The sequence below is a fragment of the Lissotriton vulgaris genome, chromosome 1_1, assembly GCF_964263255.1.
Source record: "Lissotriton vulgaris chromosome 1_1, aLisVul1.2, whole genome shotgun sequence".
NCBI lineage: Eukaryota > Metazoa > Chordata > Amphibia > Caudata > Salamandridae > Lissotriton > Lissotriton vulgaris.
In genome coordinates this window covers 646146539-646164919 of record NC_141685.1, presented here as the reverse complement: position 1 = coordinate 646164919, position 18381 = coordinate 646146539, and the positions used below count along the sequence as shown (strand labels likewise).

The 18381-nt window shown below is 42.8% G+C and overlaps 1 pseudogene; it reads left to right on the top strand.

Annotated features, from left to right (window-relative positions):
* Positions 1–223: 223 nt before the first annotated feature.
* On the top strand, positions 224–362 carry LOC147747603 (5.8S ribosomal RNA; annotated as a pseudogene).
* Positions 363–18381: the final 18019 nt, after the last annotated feature.

Genomic DNA, 18381 nt, shown 5'->3' with positions numbered 1-18381 from the left:
TCAGTGGGGCTGCCTGCCTCCACCGTCCTGGGAGGCCCCTGGCCTGTGGAGGACTGGAGATCCTGGAAATGCTCTTTCAATCATGGAGGGCGATGCCCTGAGGGGAAGCCTTGACAGAGTGCAGGCCATCTCATCACCCAGCTAGCAGACAGATGCATGGTGCCGCATTCCTACCACCTTTCCTGCACCTGCAGGTGGGCAAACTTAGCAAAAAGTTTCCTATGACTCTTGCCGGCTCACGCATCGATGAATGCAGCTAGCTGAGTGAATTAGTGTGAATTGCAGGACATGTTGATTATTGACATTTCAAACACACCTTGCAGCCCTGGGTTTCCCCCGGGGCTATTCCTGTCTGAGGGCTGCTTAATTGTCAATCGCCATGGGGCTTCAGAAGTGTGCGGCTGGGGCCACCGAAGGTTAGCTCTACTTCCTTCATCCTCCACAAGTTCAGACCCCTGATCACCCATCACAGGATCCCTCCCCCTGGTCCTGTCATGGAAGTATGCCACCATTGTGACTAGACTTCCCTCTCACCTTGGTGGGCACAGGTTGGCAGAGGGTCCACCCCAGGACACCTGGCTGTGTGCCACATGTGGCTGTCTTTGGTGTTCCATAGCTGCCTGCGCGCACCACCTTGGGCACCCACCTCTGTGGCCAGTTTCTGGGGAAGGCCACCTCCCCTGCCAGACCCTCGGGTGCTCACATGCCCAGCAGGCCTCAGTCTCCAATCCAGGAAAATGAGTGCACTGCCATGACTTAAGCCCATATAGCCCAGAGACCGATGTCCCCATCTCCCCACGTTTTGGCATCCAACTGTGACCTCAGATCAGACGTGGTGATCCACTGCATTGGTGTGCCCATTTTGGGCAGCCCCCACCCTCATTGAAATGGCACACCAAAAAATCCCTGGCTTTCAGTGGGCTTTCTGCCCCACTCTGGGGGGCAGTTTGGGGGCTGCTGCCCCTTTCTGCCCCCCCCGGGGGGGCAGAAAGGGGCAGCAGCCCCCAAATATGGATATGAATATGGCCAAATTTCTTTTTGGTAGAGCAAAGGCCCTTGCCCAAGGGCTGCTCCCCCTCTCTAGTGTCTAGTGGTGGATCCCTGCTTGAGGATCACCCTCCTGGGGCGATCTCTAAGCAGGGCTTCTCCCCTTTTCAATGATATCTCTACCATCTTTCTACGTGCTCAGGGGTCTGAGATAGCCACCTGAGCACATAAAAAGTGAAACTGAAATGTGCCTAGAGGCTCATTTCAGTTTCAGTCTCAGTGAAATTACGTCAGCGCGTCATGCGCGTTGATCGTCATTTCACTGAAATGGGAAGGGGGCTCGGGAGCTGGGGAAAAGAGGGGGGTCGCAGTTGTGCCCTAGGTTAGAGCACAGGCAGGACCCAGGCTTCATGCAGTGGTACTAACTGCTGAAAAGCTCACAGGTAAGAGTTTTGTGGTCCAGTCCAGACTCTGGAAGCTTTGGGCTGCTTGGTTGCAAACATCTGAATGAGCACCCTGTCAGGGCTTCTGCAGCACACAGAGCCTCCTGATGAGGCCGCCTAGGGTCAGGGAACCAGCATACCCAGGGCTGCAGACCCACTGGGGCCCTGGACTCCCTTCTCCAGCCTCCAGTATAGTAAACTGCCTGTGGAGGCTTTTTCTGCAAGGTCGGCTTCAGAGGCCCTGACCAGGGCCCTGTGGCCCGCCAGCTGGGTGATGAGGTGGGAACTATAGTTCGGGCTCTGTCTTCTAGCTTGCCACATCCATCGCACAGTGCCCAGGAGTCCTCCTCTGTGTGTCTGGGTCCAGGAGCTCTGACCTGGCCCGAGGCCAGAGCCCTGGTCGGCTTTGGGTTGGGAGCCTCACAGATCCTGGGCTCCATACCCCGGCAGGCCGTGTGGGAAAGCACTCAGGATTGAGTCCCATTGGCCTGGGGATACTTCCCTGCATGGCCAGGGACAGGATCTGTGACAGGGTCTGAGGCTACTCCTCTGGAGGGCCTGGGAGCCCAGGGCCCGGGCTGTGTCCTCTTGCCCACCAAGTGGCAGAGTGTCCGGGATGGAGGTCCTGTGTGCCCAGGAAGGCCTTCCTTGCTTCACTGCCATGTAAAGGTCCCTCCAAGGACCAGGGCTGGGGCTCCATCAGGCCCCCTTCGCAGGCCCTTACCTGTGACCCTGCAGGGGCTCTGAGCACACAGGCCATCTGGTAGTGAGCCATGCTCTCCAATGGGATATCCAGGTGACCCGACTACCCTGGAAGTCCCTATGGGGGCTCATTTACTTGCTCGAGCCCAACCAGGGCTCAGGGATGTGGGGCTCGTTTGCACTTGCGGTCCCCTCAGTCAGTTGGTGCGCACAGATTACAAGAAAGGGGAAAGCCATCTGGATTATATGAGACAGGATTTACAAGGCCCCCTTACCCGGGTCAATGCCTGACTCCCAGACATGCTTGGTGCGTCTTTCCTCCGAGCCTGCCTTCCCCAAGAGCAAGCAGTGGTGAGAAGCTGATATCTCTGTACAGGTCGGCCTGCCTTGGGAGGGTCCGGCCAGAGCCATTTACTCCGATCAATTTGACACGCTAAGTGTGTTTAGGGATGGACCTCAGAAAAATTCTTTTCAGGGCAAAGAATCATTGATAAAAAGGACCTGTTGGTTTGTCTCGTGATATCTGATTGACTTTCTCACTTAATGGAAACCATGATATCTGTGTCATCTGTGTCTTCAAAAGTGAAGTTAGAATCCATAGTTGACAGAAATGTTTGTGCATGAAACAAGTAAGCAACTAGAATGACTCTGGTGTCATGTATTCAAGTTATCCCACAAATTGATCATTTTGGTCCTGCCGAGTGCTTATGATTAACTGAACAATAAGGTAAGATAGCTAAATGTTAAGAGACATACAAGGTATTGGGTCAGCACATGGGCCTAATTAAATATTAATCTCTTACAATTTTAGCTTTAACCATCCAGTTTGCTCTTTTATGCACAGGTGAATAATATATCACCTCACAGAATAGAAAGCTATTGCTCTTTATGTATTTAATGAAAAAGACAGATTACGGCCCAGTTCAAGGAAACATTTAAACTACTGCTTGATTGTACCACCGAGGGTTGCTGAGATCGGCTGTTCTGAAATTAATAATGATATGATGTCAGTCATTCATCACAAATCATGAAGAAAAAATATATTGAACTGCACAACTTCGTATTAAATTTAGGTGGGAAAAACTGGTAATTATGCACAACAGGCAGAACTGAAAAGCAGAAAAATAAGGGGTGTTGCCTAGCTTTTTCCTCTCGAAGATTGCAAAAAGCATAGGTATTAGGTGTACTACTTGAAATTGGGTTTCGACAATAAGATTTGACCTTTTGTGATTTTTTTCATTAATCATCTCAATTTTAACGTCTTTTCACATAAATGTACTGCAATTCTGATAAATAAGACTTCTCAGTGTCATTTACTCTGTTTTTCTGTAAGTCTACCGGAGATCGTTGCTAGTATGATGCACCTCACAAGACATGCTGTATTGGGGCATATTTATTAAAAGTTAACACAGCACAGGGAGGCAAGCAAAGTTGCAGCACTGTGTTGCATGAATGGAAGAGAGCTGAACAGGGCCATATCAGCTAAGATATAGCACTCTTCAGCCCTCTCTCAGTGCTGGCGGACTTGAGGCTGCTTAGCGCTGAAGCAGACACCCTTGCTCCATGATACAAGGGTGCCTGTGTTACGGGCTGAATTGACTACCAGGTCGAAATGTTAGGTAACACCGCACCAGTAGCTGCATTGTGTTGCATTTCCTTGCAAAGCCATGCAAGCTGCCTCAAATCGCCCCTTGCGTACTTTCTTAAATCTGAATTTAGCAATTGTGCTGCCTTGTATCATCTTTCGTGTGGGCAGAACAACGTAACTAATTGATACATTTGGGCTCCTTGTTTCACTGTTTCTCCAAGTCATTTCTCCAACCATTTGCACAGGCAGTGCCTGGATACACCTTAGGGTGATTAGTGCGCTTTACAAGTAATGATTGATTGATTTTAAACATCACCAAAACCACATTAGTGGTGTAAGGATAAGAAAAAGAGAAAACATTCAAAGCATGCGTTGCCCAGTCATCTATAAATATTCTACTTTAATCCATAAAGTGGAGTTTCCAGCCTAGTTCACAGACTGACTGACTGCATATACTATCCTATTGGGTCATTTGGGACTGATCTTACAAACCAGGGGCCTCATTTATGAGGCTGTGCGTCACTTTTACGCAGCCGGTGCGTCACTTTTTGTGACGCACCAGTGGCGTAAAAAATGCGCCTTGTTTCACCATATTTACAAAGTGCCGCATCAAGGTAGATGCGTCACTTTGTAAACCCCTGCGCCACATTATACCTGCGCCAGGTATAATGTATGCAAGGGGGGCATATTGACGCAAGAAAGGGTCATGGAAGTGACGCAGTGAAATCTATGAGATTTCACTGCGCCACTTCTAGGACTCAAATGCGTCAAAATCTTACGCCTGCCTCACATCAGGCATAAGACTGATGCAAGCCCTTTCACACGGGGCTTGCCCCATGTGAAAGGACACATTGCTGGAGTTGCGTCACTTTTGTGACACACTCCAGCAATGCGTCACTTTTGCGCCTACAGATACGTCAGAAATACTGACATATCTGTACCTCCTTGCGACATGATGTGTCATACTGTTAATAGGACGCATCATTGGTGTCGCAAGGAGGGCAAAATGAAAAGTGACGCATCGCTGTTTTCACGCAGCGATGCGTCACTTTTCATAAATGAGGCCCAAGGAGTCCAGGCAAGTAGAAAAATGGAAAGCCAAAAACATAATTGAAGTCAGTTCCAATAGGTAGGGTTGTGTGCTGAAAAGAGTTGATTACCATATGAGATAAAATTGTATTTAGGTGCAGGGAGAAGTGGTTTAAAAGTTTCTTAACAGGGGAACAGAAAGCTCACAGGACGTTAAGAAGTATTTTTTACAATCCAAAAGACAGGTACAGATCTTATAAAAAATAAAATTCACTGTTGTCAATATAGCTTAAATTAGCTTGTGCAAGTGGGGTGTACGGATGCAGTGATCACACAACGCCGGAGTAAGTAGCCAATGAAAATTGATTAAAGTTTATTGCCCGTATATATGTGGGTGTGGCTTTAAGTAACCGCCATGTACTAATATTCACTTTAGTTTCTTTTAACAGCTTCGATACATTAGTATGAATGCCTTTAATCTGTCTCTATTGTAGTGTACTTCCTATATTCCCAATAGGCTCTGCTCGTTGGAATAATATACAATATAGATTTGACTTAGGACTGAGGTCAGTATGTCTCTATCGAGTATAATGAACTTAATTTTGTGTGTGCCAGCTAACTCTGAGTCCACTAGAAACTTTCTCAAATAAACAAGAAGGGATTAGTCTCTGACAACCGCATAAACATGACAACTTGACTGATGGGAGTGTGAAACATGTGTCTAACACGTATTCTTCTCCGCATAGCAGGCAGCATAGAACAGGTAAGATGCAATCTTGCCAAATTGGACTGAATGACAGAAACCATGTGGTATTTAATTCTCGTAGACGAGGTAGTCCCAAAATTTGGACGATGCGCTCAAGACACTTCATCGCCAGCAGAGTTGTCTCCATGGAGAACTGGGTGTCGCTGGTGATTTGGCTTTCCATATCGCAGTAGTAGTAGCAAAAATAGTATCCCTGCAACGAGTCCCAAAAGGAGGGGCAGTCCGCCAAACACAGAGTGCACGAAGTTTGGAAATATTCCTAGGACTGCTTGAAAAGGTGCTAACAGTCCAGAAAATACAGTCTAAATACACTTACAATATCGCTCGTATCAGACATTTTTAAGATATGACTTAACATTTCCAAAAATGTATAGTGCAGTTGTAGCTAAAAAGGCATGTATATCAACAGAAGTCCTTGCAATTTGCAGATCATAGGTCTCTTTGACCGAGGTCAGTGGCACAGTTTTTTGCAAAAGAATGGCTTTCATTCTGCTTAGAGTATCAATATGTATAGAAGAGATGTTCAGTGAAGGCCAAAGTGGCGACTCTCTGACTAACTTGGTTTTTGAAAACAATACTGCATACAGCAAGTGACCTGGATGATACAGTTACTAGAAATGGCATACCTGGCAACATGCCACAGCAGCTGTGATCGTTCAACATGAGGTAACTTCCATTTGAAAGTTGTACAAAAATTGGATCAATCACTGCTGCTGGTGGCAGGATAAATTGTTAGAGAAACCATCGCAGGCCCCGTGTAAGTTTATACCCTGACAAAGGAGAGAACAGCTTAGTGCATTTTCACAGATTTCTTCTAAGAAATACTTCACGGCCCCAACTCCATTATCTGTGTGTGTATGCTAATTCCCAGGATGTCTTGATGTATTATTTACCCAACCGTTCATATGTGCCTGCTGGTATGTGTTTTAGGCAATACTGAAAATGGAAAATTGTAACAGCATCAATTTCTGGACGATATACAATTCGGCTTCCGCCCAGCCCATGGTACCAAAACAGCCCTACTTACTGCTATGGAGGATCTTCGAATGCATGCAGACAGGGGTCAGGCAGTAGCTCTGATTCTGCTGGACCTGTCTGTCGCATTTGATACGGTAAATCATGGGATTCAATTGGAGAGACTGAGGGAAGCCGGGGTGGGTGGCACTGCCTTGCACTGGTTTCGTTCCTTCCTGCGGGATAGGAAGCAGGCTGTATCCCTTCCTCCGTTTCAATCTGCCTTCTCCCCGTTGTCTCATGGGGTGCCTCAAGGCTCGTCCATCAGCCCGATTTTATTTAACGTGTATCTAAAACCATTGATCACGTTGATAAAGTCTCACAGGCTAAAGGCCATCAATTACGCAGACAACACTCAACTCATCCTCTCCTGGGAGGGTGAGGAATCGATTCCTTTGGGATCCTTTCATGATTATCTGCGAGACACGGCTGGCTGGCTACATACCAACTCACTACAGTTTAACGCCTCCAAAACTGAGGTTTTGTTCTGTGCTGGAAGTCGGATCCCTCGCCCTTTCCCGGTGGACTTTTGGCCCCCAGAATCCTCGGAAAAATCTCAGCCGGTTACCACTGTTCGCAATCTGGGTGTTATGATGGACAACAAACTGAGCATGGAAGCCCAGGTTGCAAAAACAGTGTCCACCTGTTCGGCCCTCATTCGGTCCTTACGTAAGATCTTGCCACTACTTCCCCTACAGGCCCGGGCTTTAATAGTCAGGTGTATTATTCTAAGTCGCCTCGACTATTGTAATGCGCTGCTACTCGAGTCTCCAGGCATGCTGCTAGACAGACTTCAAAGAGTACAATCTGCTGCTGCGAAACTGGCCCTTGGCTGGCCTAGGAGATCCTCGGCCACAGCGGCGATGGCCGACCTCCATTGGCTCCCATTGAAACAACGAGTGGCCTTTAAATCCCTCTGTCTCGTCTTCAAAGTCCTGCATGGATTTGGGCCCAGCTCTCTGCAAGCCATGTTCGGCTGGTACACCCCAACCGGAGCACTTCGTTCTACAACGGCATGTCTTGTAAAAGTGCCAAGATTTATAAAAGTTAGGACCGGAGGCAGATCGTTCAGAGTTGCGGCCGCTAAACTCTGGAACAGTATGCCCCTATATATCGTCAAACGAAAGAACTCCTTCCTTTTAGGAAACGTGTCAAAACTTGGCTGTTCCCAAAGTGTTAACTTGATGGTCATTGTACTGCTTGCTCTCCCCCGTGCTTCCCCCCCCCTCTGAAGATATCTCAGCACCAGGATGCCTGTAAGGTGACAGCTGCGCTATACAAATGTTTTAAATAAATGAAATAAATAACAGGCAGAGTGCTTGTTCCATGCATAATCCATTCAGTAGCTGTTTTCTCTGCTACCGTAAATGGCAATCTTTCCAGTTTTTCAATGCTCAGCACCATATAGTCTGCTCCCCTGTGAGCCAGTTTGATCTGTTTATCAGTGAGATTGAATTCTGAAAACAGTGACGTAGTATTGATTAAACGCCAAGGCACATAGCCTGAACGAAGGTTTTGCAATGTCCAGCCTAATAGCATGATAGAATGTAATTGCGACTGACCATGTAGCAACATGACCAAGTCTTGTTCCATGATGTCTATGGCAGAATAAACGATGCTGTCCAATGAATATATCCTGGAGTTGTTAACCCATTGTCAACCACAGAGAGAGATTTCTCCAAACTAATGCGATCAATTTCTTGTATTCGTTCTGCAGTCTCTGATTGTGTAATCTTCCATATTTCATTATATGCAGCATGTATACCGGCATATATAAAACGTTTTTGATGCAGTTTTCTTGGTCCTAGCAAGAATTCCCTACGATCAGCGCCATCTTTAAGTAAAGATAAGTGGTGCTTTACATCCTCAAGTGTACCTTTCTGTCGCCAATCAAGGCAGAGCTTCCCTACACTGTATGTTGTTACTATTCCAGGATGCTGTCTTTGAACATATCTTGGGTCTGGCCTATTGTATGTGAAATCCTGTGTCTTGTTTAGGAATCTATCTTGACAGTTGTTTGTGTCTGTAGGCCAGATCAACCATTTATTCCAATCTGGATCTGTTCTGTTGTGATGCTATATAGTATGCACATCAACCTCCCCCTCTGAAGTGTTATCACTCTAAGGTGTAGGTGTAGGTATGGACGGATTATTCATGTCCTTGATCTTGTCTAACCCAAGGCAAGACTTTTGCTGGACAGTGTCATTCAAAAACACAATTTGCTCAGGGATGATACGGGCTCTAAACATAGCTTCTACAACCTATACATGCCAATCTTTTGTACCTCAGACCATTTTTGTCTCAATGTTGTCTTTCCAATAGTCGAAACCTAGTTTAGACAGTTGGGCAAAAAGGCTGCAGAATAAATCTGTTTGGTATTGTTAACATACTCTTCATTCCTGTTTTGTTTACATTTTCAAAGTAAAACGATTCAGCATTGGATACATTGAACCCTGAGAAGTATGAACATTTCAATGCAAATGTTTTTGAGCTACCCTTTGGTGGCGTAGGACAATGTTCCCATTACTTATACATTAATAAATTTCTAGGATTTTCAGATTTGTGCAAGAAATAATGACCATAATGATTATAACAATACATTTGTTCATAGTCTGATGAACCTTCTAAATATTCATGATTTGTGAATTTTCTAGGTCTGAAAGCATATTAATAACAGTCTCGAAGTCCCAATCATCTGAAAAGCTATTAGATTAAACAAATTCATTTAATGAGATCTTGAAAAAGTGTAGAATATTCAACAGCTCCGACGGGTTAAAAATCTCATAATCTGTTTTGTCCCAAGCTATACCAGATGGTATAGGAACGGCTTTGATGTTCACTGATGACAAGTCTCTTTGTTCACGATGGGATTATTTGTGTGGCTTGAGGAGTAAGTTGACGTTCTTACTTGCTGTATCCATTTTGGCATAGTTTCCATTTATCAGCCTACCCAGAGTTATTACCAGAGTCAACCAAAGCAGAAGAAAAAGTATTCCCAACACAAACCAAAGTTCAATCCATGATGAAACCAGGTAATGAAAAAGGTAATTTGCTTGCTCTTTGAAAGTCCTTTTTGCTGGCGTTGTTTCTGGTTCGCTGGGATCCCAAGAAAATGTATCAAAGTTAATGAAATAGCCAGAGCCAGTTCTGTCAATTGCTGGGATCGCATAAGAATTCGTTGAAATCGATGGAACCACTTGATCACTTGTTTCTTCATTGTAAACAGGCACTACTTCGTTGTAGACAGGTGTTTCTTGACTAACTGTTATTTGGGTCTCAAGAGGTGCAAATTCCATAGCTTTGTTGCTTAGTCCTTCTTTTCTCACTGCAGATTCCTCAATGGTGATGAGTCTCTCAGTTTGAACCTATTGGATTGTAGCCAGAGGTGTGCATCTGCTACATTGGCTGAGACCACTTGGCCTACTGCTTAGTATCAGCCAAATAGTGTGGTTTTATCAGGTCGATGGACACAAACCTGTTCTCCTTTTTACCAGCAAGGGGCAGCAGTAATACTGTTCTTGATCCGTGGATATCTAGGACAGGTACTGGTTGTTTGTAAGAAGGCCCAAATTCCTTCTTGTCAACCATCTTTTCTCTGACTAGATCACCAAGATTTGGGATCCAGACAGGCCTTGCTGGGACAGTTGTTTTTTCCCCAGTGGAGGTTAGCTTCAGGAACAAGTTACTTTGTTTTGTTCGTAGTTCATTTAAGTCCTGTAAAAGAGCCAAATGATCGATGATAACAAATGTTTTGTGTTTTACCACTGATGTCTGACAATCAAGGTCCAAGACCAACATTCTTGTCTCAAAAAGTACCTTATATAGAGTCATACCCCATAGAGAACTTCTTGGCAAGTTGTTAAGACTACATTGGACACTTATTAGATGTTTGATGCACCGGTCACCCAAACCTAATATCCTAGTTGTTATAGATTGCTTTTATGTCCCATTTTTTTCTCTCCACAACTGAATTTCCCTCAGGATGGAATGGACTAGAATTCCACAATGCAACACCCAAGTTGGCCATGGCCTCCTTGTAAGTTTGAGAGTGTAGCGAGCCATTTGTGTGTGAGCCGATAAAGACTCTCAAATCCTTTATAACAGTTTGAGCCTCAGCAGAGCGCTGAGGCCACATCCAAATTAACCTTGATTATGAATCCACTGTGACCATGATATATTTATAGTTACAATCCCTTTGTAAGGGACCGCAGTGATCCAGGTAAACGCAAGCTAATAGTTTATCTTAAATTAACAGGGGCTTCTGCGCAGGATGTTTCACAGTAGAGACTTTCATCTTCTGGCATATCTCACATTCCAAAACATTGTTTCTGGTTTGTTTCCTCATGCGTGGCCATCAGTTTCGCTGTTTTAACAATGACACTGTGGCGGAAACACCTGCATGAGCAGAGCTGAGCCCTTCACGTGGTGCTGCTAGGAATAGTCCTAATTTATGTTCCATGTTTGGAATTACCCTATCCCCTACTCCAGGGATTTGATCAAACGGAACATTGTTCGCATCAGGCAATGTTTTACCACTGTCTTTGCTTGAAGCAATGACAGCCAGCATTATTTTGCTGTCTATTTTAGTTTTTGAACGAGTGATTGCAGCTACGGAAGCCGTTTGCACAGCTGCCTTTGCGGCTTCATCAGCCAATGAATTCCCTTCAACGTGAACGCCCTCATGTTGAGGACTCAACCTATGTATCACGTGAGTGTTTTGTAGTCCTGCTCGTAACTGAACTACTTGTTCCCAAAGTGTGTTATGCTTGATTGTGCTTGATTGTGCCACCTTTTGCATCTTTGAAACCGTTTTGAAGCCAATTCTGTAAATATTCATTGTAGGATTGGACACAATAGAAAGAATCGCACAGTATGAGTATGGGGAATTCGCGATCCGTATTTTCAAGTGCCATGATGAAGGCTTGTAGTTCAACTCACTGAGCTGTACAATCTCCTAGAGATTACGTTTTTGTGACCATGGGTCTGAATTTGTCATAGCTCATACGACCTTTAACTATCACGCATGCAGCAATGTAAGCTTGTTTACCCCCTGTAGTGGGTTATGCTGATCTGTCAGTATAAATTATACATTCATACTGTTCTAAAGGCAGAATTTCAGTAGGCAGAGGACATTCTTATTCGTATTGTAGAAATGCTTCTGTTTTCAAATAAGGATCGATAACGTATTTAACATCAGTTACAGCAAGAGAATTAACCCATTGTATCCATCTCAGATGCAAGGCTTTTGCATTTGGTATGCTCGCTTTTGCTACTGCTTCTAAGGCAGGTACAGGTGTCACAACCATAATTCAATTTCCCTGTGCGTGGGCTCTCTCTTCCTTTTTCTAGGGAAGTTTGAACAGCAGTCAGAATTTATTCTCTAGAAGTGAACTTCATTTCTGCTTGTGTGTATAAGTTTAATTTGTAAGCTATTGGTACTTTTTCACCTTCGTTAAAAATTAAGTACATGAATCCGCATTGTCCTGGAATGATCCGGATCCCTAAGTTGCGTACGTTTGCTAACATGTCTGTTTGGCGTGAACTCAAAATATATGTGTGTTTTTATATCCAATTTTCTGTTTTAAAATCAGGTTTGATTAATTCGTAGAGAGGTTTAACCCTTTCTGAGTAGTTTAGAATGTAAGTTCTTCCGAAGTTCAGGAATCCTGGAATTGACTCTATGTTTTTCAGCGTTTTTGATGGTTGGAGCAGCGCACATTTTTCTAAAAAGTTGGCTGCCAGGTTTTTGCCTTCACTTGATAATTCATATCCTAGGAACAGGACGTTGAGATGGGCAATTCTTGATTTCTTAAAATTGAATTTGTACCCCTCAGAGGCAAAGCCCAGTATAATGGTGTTCCCCCTGTTACAAGTGCCTATGCAAGTCATCGTCTGTCAGATAGATGTCATCGACATATGACAATGCCTCATCATTATAAGTTTGTAGCAACTCTGTTAGCCTTGCTGAGAATAACTCAGGGCTATTCTTGAATCCTTGAGGGAGACGACAGACGTGACGCTGCGTCCCCAGTATTTAGAAAGCGGTCATATACCTAATATTGTGTGCAATGTTTTGACAAAAGAAACCGTTAGAAATATCTAATGTGGTTTTATATTTTTATGCACAATGTTATTCATTAATACTGTACTGTGTGCATTTTGCACTACAAAAGTTTTGCAACAAGAGTTTAGATGTCTGTAATCCAATACTAGACGATATGTATTGTCTGGTTTGGAGACAGGAAACAAGGGATTGTTCATATATGAGGTGCATGTTTCATTCACCCCCTGGTATTCGAGTTGATCTAAGCACTCCATGACCTGTTTTTTAGCTTCTTGCTTAAAGGGGTACTGCCTATGTGCAGTTGGTTGATTTTTTAATTGGATTTTATGGTGAGGAGAATCCTCATCCCAACCTATATGATTTTTATATCATGCAGGAGCTTGGGCGACTGCCCATTTCCTGGCATAGGTATATTTTAAATGCATTGGAATATGATTAGAGAAGGCTGGCATAGTGATGTCTTCGCCATGTGGGCACTCCCTGACAAATTCTGGTGGCCAGTTTTGTTCAGCTAGAAGAAAGTAATAACCCTTAGAAAGTTGCTCCCAAAAGAGTGCTTTTATTTTTCTTGGTATGTCTCCCTCCATCTGGAGTGTTATCTCATATAACTTATGTGGATAACTAACCTTGGTATATGCAGTTTCCACTTGAATGAATTCATTCAAGTCCACTGTCTCTAGAAGACCCTTCAGGTTCTGGCGAGCTATTATAACTTCTGCTGCACCGTCCAACATTGTCTGGGCCGATTCTACATTCTTGAGTTGTGTCCTCAAGATCCTCGGCATGTCTGATTTTTAGACCTGCTACCTTCTTTTTGGTGAATTGAGGTTTTTTGTTTTTCTGGACGTGTAGATCGTCTTTGGACTTCACGCGTTGTTCCTTGTTTTCTGACCGTCCTCTTCTTTCGGATTTCTGTGATGAAGTCTGAAAGGTACGAGAGGAATGTGTTTCAGTATCTTGATATCTATCAGGTTTTTCAAATTATCCCTATTCTTGAGGTTGTAACTACTTTCAGAGGACTCCTTATGAGGAGACCCAAATCTGGAATGAAAACGCTTCTCTTTAGAAGTTTGTTTGCTATTTTCTCACTTCTTTTTAGAAGGAGTAAGAATGTTTTTAGTAAAGACCTTTTCAGGACTTTCAGACAGTTGGGGTTTCACTAGTTTCTACCCAGACTGTCTATTATTGTCAATAACTGTTTTAAATCTTTCAGTAGTTTCATACCCAAATTTAAAGCAGGCTCTGCCCTGTATTAGTTTTGAATCTGTTTCAGGACATCTGGTATTACCGCCATGGACCGAACACCATGTGTTTTAGTGTAGATAGCAGCAAAGACTGTACCCCATGTGGTGCAGCCCTCCAGATGTGGTGTGATCCCCATTGGTAAACAGATTGTTAAAATCCTGTGTTTCTCATGAGGGCTAGTATTAGGAAATACTGCTTCGATTTGAGTAATTTTTTGTTGAGCTATCCAGAATGGAATTTGTTCACGCTTTGTAGGTAATTTACCTATGACTGACTGTAAAGTCTGTGGTGTAATCTTTAGTGTATTCTCCTGGTAAGAGGTATGTTGTGGAATAACTACTGTGGGTTGGACTGTAAGAGTCCGCATGACATATTGAACTAATTGTCTATAAATTCTGATTAACTGTTTGAGTTGAGCTACTAATGCCACATCTGACATGTCGTTAATGTCAAGATGTGGTGTTTTCGCGGCTAAAACCAGCCATGTTGCTCCGGGTCTACCTAGTGGACCGAGCCTGTTAATGTGATTTCAATGTTTTAGGGAGCCTTTAAAACAGAGCTCGTGCTCCTGGTATGTTAGTGGAATTTCAATATCCTCGAAAGGAATGTATTCCTCTGGTGGATCATCTTCTTTGTAAAAGTGAAACGTGTGTTATTGGATTTTCTTCTGGGAAGACTATCCATGAATAGAATACCTCTGTCTGGTGATATTTATGTGCCTCTATCACAAAAACTGCCCTGCCCCCTCTTAATGTTAGGCCATGTTTTATAAGTTTTGTAGTGAAGGCTTTCCTTAAATTTTGAGGAATGACTATAGCATTTTCATTGGTTTCTTGGAAACCTGTGAAGTTAAAAGCTGCATCCGCTGGATCAGTCACAGATCCACCGGTTTCGGTGTTGTTATCCCCATTTAGGGACATTTTTGTTTAATGAAAACTGCAGAGCAAGTTTCAAGGGAACAAAGATAAGGTGCACAATATTTTGGAACACTGTATCCTTCAACATTGAACAAACCAAAAAAAATCTAATATATTGGAGTTTTCGTCCTACTCAGCTATGGCGGATATTATCCTTTACCCATTCCAGACGTCTATTGGAGTATTGTGAGCAAAAGGGTTCTCTGAGAAAAGCACAACTGAGTTATTGTAGTATCCAGCATTAAATTAGTGCCTTACCAAACCGTTGGACGCCATGTAGTGTAGTTCCTATATTCCCAATAGGCTCTGCGCATTGGAATAATATACAATATAGACTTGACATAGGGCTGAGGTCAGTATGTCTCTATTGAGCATATTAAACTTTATTGTGTGTGTGCCAGCTAACTCAGAGGTTACTAGAAACTTTCTCGAATAAACAGGAAGGGATTAGTCTCTGACAACCGCATAAATATGACAACTTTGTTTCCCCTAGAATTGGAACAATATCTTCAGAGTCGTGGAAACAATAGATAACTAATTCACTCACTCAATCGTGCATGCTTTATTTCTACAGAGTTGCATAGAAATAGAGGGACAGGAGTTTCAATAAAAGGGTTTATTGAACAGTCTTATTTCTCATGCAAGAGATAGGAACTGCTACAATCGTTAGACAGAATGTGAAGTGTAATGCATACAGCGTAAATAGTAATATAAAATTATACTGTAATAGCATTGTTTGTTGCTATAACATATATAAAAATACATACATAAATAACACAAACTAAAATACTCAACTGGTGCTTCTAACATACGCCTACCCCGGTGTACCTAACCTAGGTCTAGTATGAGGGAAGAATTAGGTGCTGTTAAGCTTAAGTTTAGTTTTGCCAAGAATCTGCAAAGGTTTCTCTAGGTTCTAATCAGCTCTATACCTTAGAATGAGAAAGGTTGGTATCTGTTTCTCCGGACTCGATTTCCCAATACCCTGCAAGGGGAGTCAGAAACACTGGAGCATGATTTCTCGGCAGGAGGAGGACAGCTTCTTGCCAGTGTGTCAGCTGGAGAGTTGGCATCCTTCGGGACCTGCTGTGGAGAGTTGCGTCATGCAAGTAGGTAGTCAAACTGCACCGACCACACCGTGCCATGCCCTAGCAAGTGCAGGTATATTTATACCTTGAAGGTGTTTAAGAATGCCAGCATTGACGTAAAGTTGGGCATATGAATGTCATGAATGAACCCCTAAGGAATAGATGTTCATGCATAATAAATGAGTTGTTCGAGAAATCAATATCCAAGCAAGGGGAAGTCCCTAACAGCTTAACAGTCTGATTGTCCAAGAAATGGTTGTGACGAAGATGAACGGATGGAAGTAGCTGCCTATATTTGGATAGCATGGACTATGCCTAAATAAGGACTGGATATCTATGCCTATATAAGGGCAATGTGAAATATACCTATATAAGGGCATGAATCTGGAAATACATACGGAATCTAAATCGACATAGAACACTATGGCTCCTTGTAAAACTGCCATATTGTAGACAGTATAAATTATGGGACTTATGTTCAATATGGAGAGATTTATTATCTGTTGTTCATTACCACTGTGTTCTCAGTTTGCTTAATTGATTAGAAACACAGACTGACAACTGGAATATGTTTTTCTGCACTTTTCATTAAATGTGAGAAGAGCTGTATAGATAGTGGTAGCCCCTCTGTTAATTATTTTTCCTTAAATAGAAGTTTTTTTTATTTTAATATCAAGGATATTTATCTTGATGTATAAGTTTAATAACAAAAAAATTACATTGTAGGGGGCACATATAATTCAATTAAATTCAAGTTTATTATGTTTTGGCTCTCGAATGAGGGCCACATAAAAATACACATACAATTATACAATAATAATTACAAAAGAAAGACATATTACAGAGCAAAAGGAAACACAACTTATTCTCTGAACGAGTAATCATCTGGCACTTCTCCATGTAACATTAATAAATATCTAAAAACCCTTTAAAAAAGTTAAAAATTCTAAAACAGAACATTTCATTTGGCGGACAGTAAAGTGCATGGAAGAAGGTTTTAACATTTAGGATTCCCAATTGTAAACTAATAGGTTTTAACCACTTAAAACGCAATGGGCGTAAAGCGTGACAGATAAACAAGACGTGATTACGATCCTGTATAGCACTATTACAAAGGTTGCATATAGGAGATACACCATACCATTTTGCAAAGAGGTAGTTAAGCGGGAGCAAGTCATGTCTTAAAATGTACCATAATCTACGGACTCTATGGGGAATATTCCAAGTAAGATATTGTTGGCCCAATTTTGGAGTATAAGTAATTAACAGTGATTGCCTTTCTCTAGTCCCTTGTATGGCAATCCTATCCATTTTGAAACTGAGTTCCCACGATGCACATTTTAATTTAGACTTTAATTCGATAGGTGTAAGTAAAAGCAATGTGCTTTCTTCCAACTCTAACAAAGTTACAGCTTTTCTGAAGTTCTTAACCAGCGTAGAAAACTCGTTAAAATTGCCCAGGAGTTCATTTTTGATTGCTTCCCGTAAGGTACCCGGTTTACCTCTCGCTAAACATGCCACCCACCTTACGAGGGCAATCAACCCCTGCACCCAACAGCTTCGTAGTCCGAATTCCAGCCTGCATGATGATACAGAGCAGGCTGTATTTAGAGATGAAATTCTTCTTAGTACCTTTCCTTCTGTTTTTTGCAAGAATCCCCAGTGATTTAACTCCACTAATTCTAATCCATACAGTAGAGTGGCGGGGATCTTTGCTCTAAATACCTCCAGAAATAGTGTAAAGTGCCTCTTCCCTGTAGCGCTATACAGGGAACTTAACCCCATACCATGAGCCGATGCTTTACGTGCAATATGCTCAATGTGAGGTTTCTCACTTAGGTTTGCTGAAATGATTTTGCCTAAGAAGGTATAGGTTTTAACCACCTCTAGTTTCTGCCTTTTCTGCCTATGGCCCAACTGTAATTTTCAGATCTACATTTTTTCTTTCCAAAAATGCACATTATTTTACTTTTCGAAGCATTAATCTTCATATAATGTGCTTCTGCAAATTGATTTAATGCCTGTACACGGTTAGATAAGCCCTTTGGGGTTAGATCTAAAATGAGGATATCATCTGCATACATTAGAACAGATATGGATGATCCTCCAATTTTCGGGGCTTGCCCGTCGCAAGCAGAAATGGAAATACGGAGATCTGCCGTATATAAAGAAAACAATATAGGGGCCAATATACACCCTTGCTTCAAACCATTTGGGGAAGGTATGGATTGAGAGAGACCCCTTTCTCCACCATATAATACCTTGCACCACGTGTTCGAGTGAAGAGACTTTACGAGTTCAAGTAACTGTGTTGGCATACCTAAAGCTGCAAGCTTTCTCCACAGCGTTGGACGGTCCACCTTGTCGAACGCTGTGGAGAAGTCTATAAATGCCACGTATATTCCACCACCTCGAACACGTACATATTTGTCAGCAAGCACCTGTAATGCTGTTAAATTATCTAATGTACCATGCTCTTTGCGAAATCCGGTTTGTTCCCAAAGGTAAAATACAATTTGATTCTATCCAATCATTAAT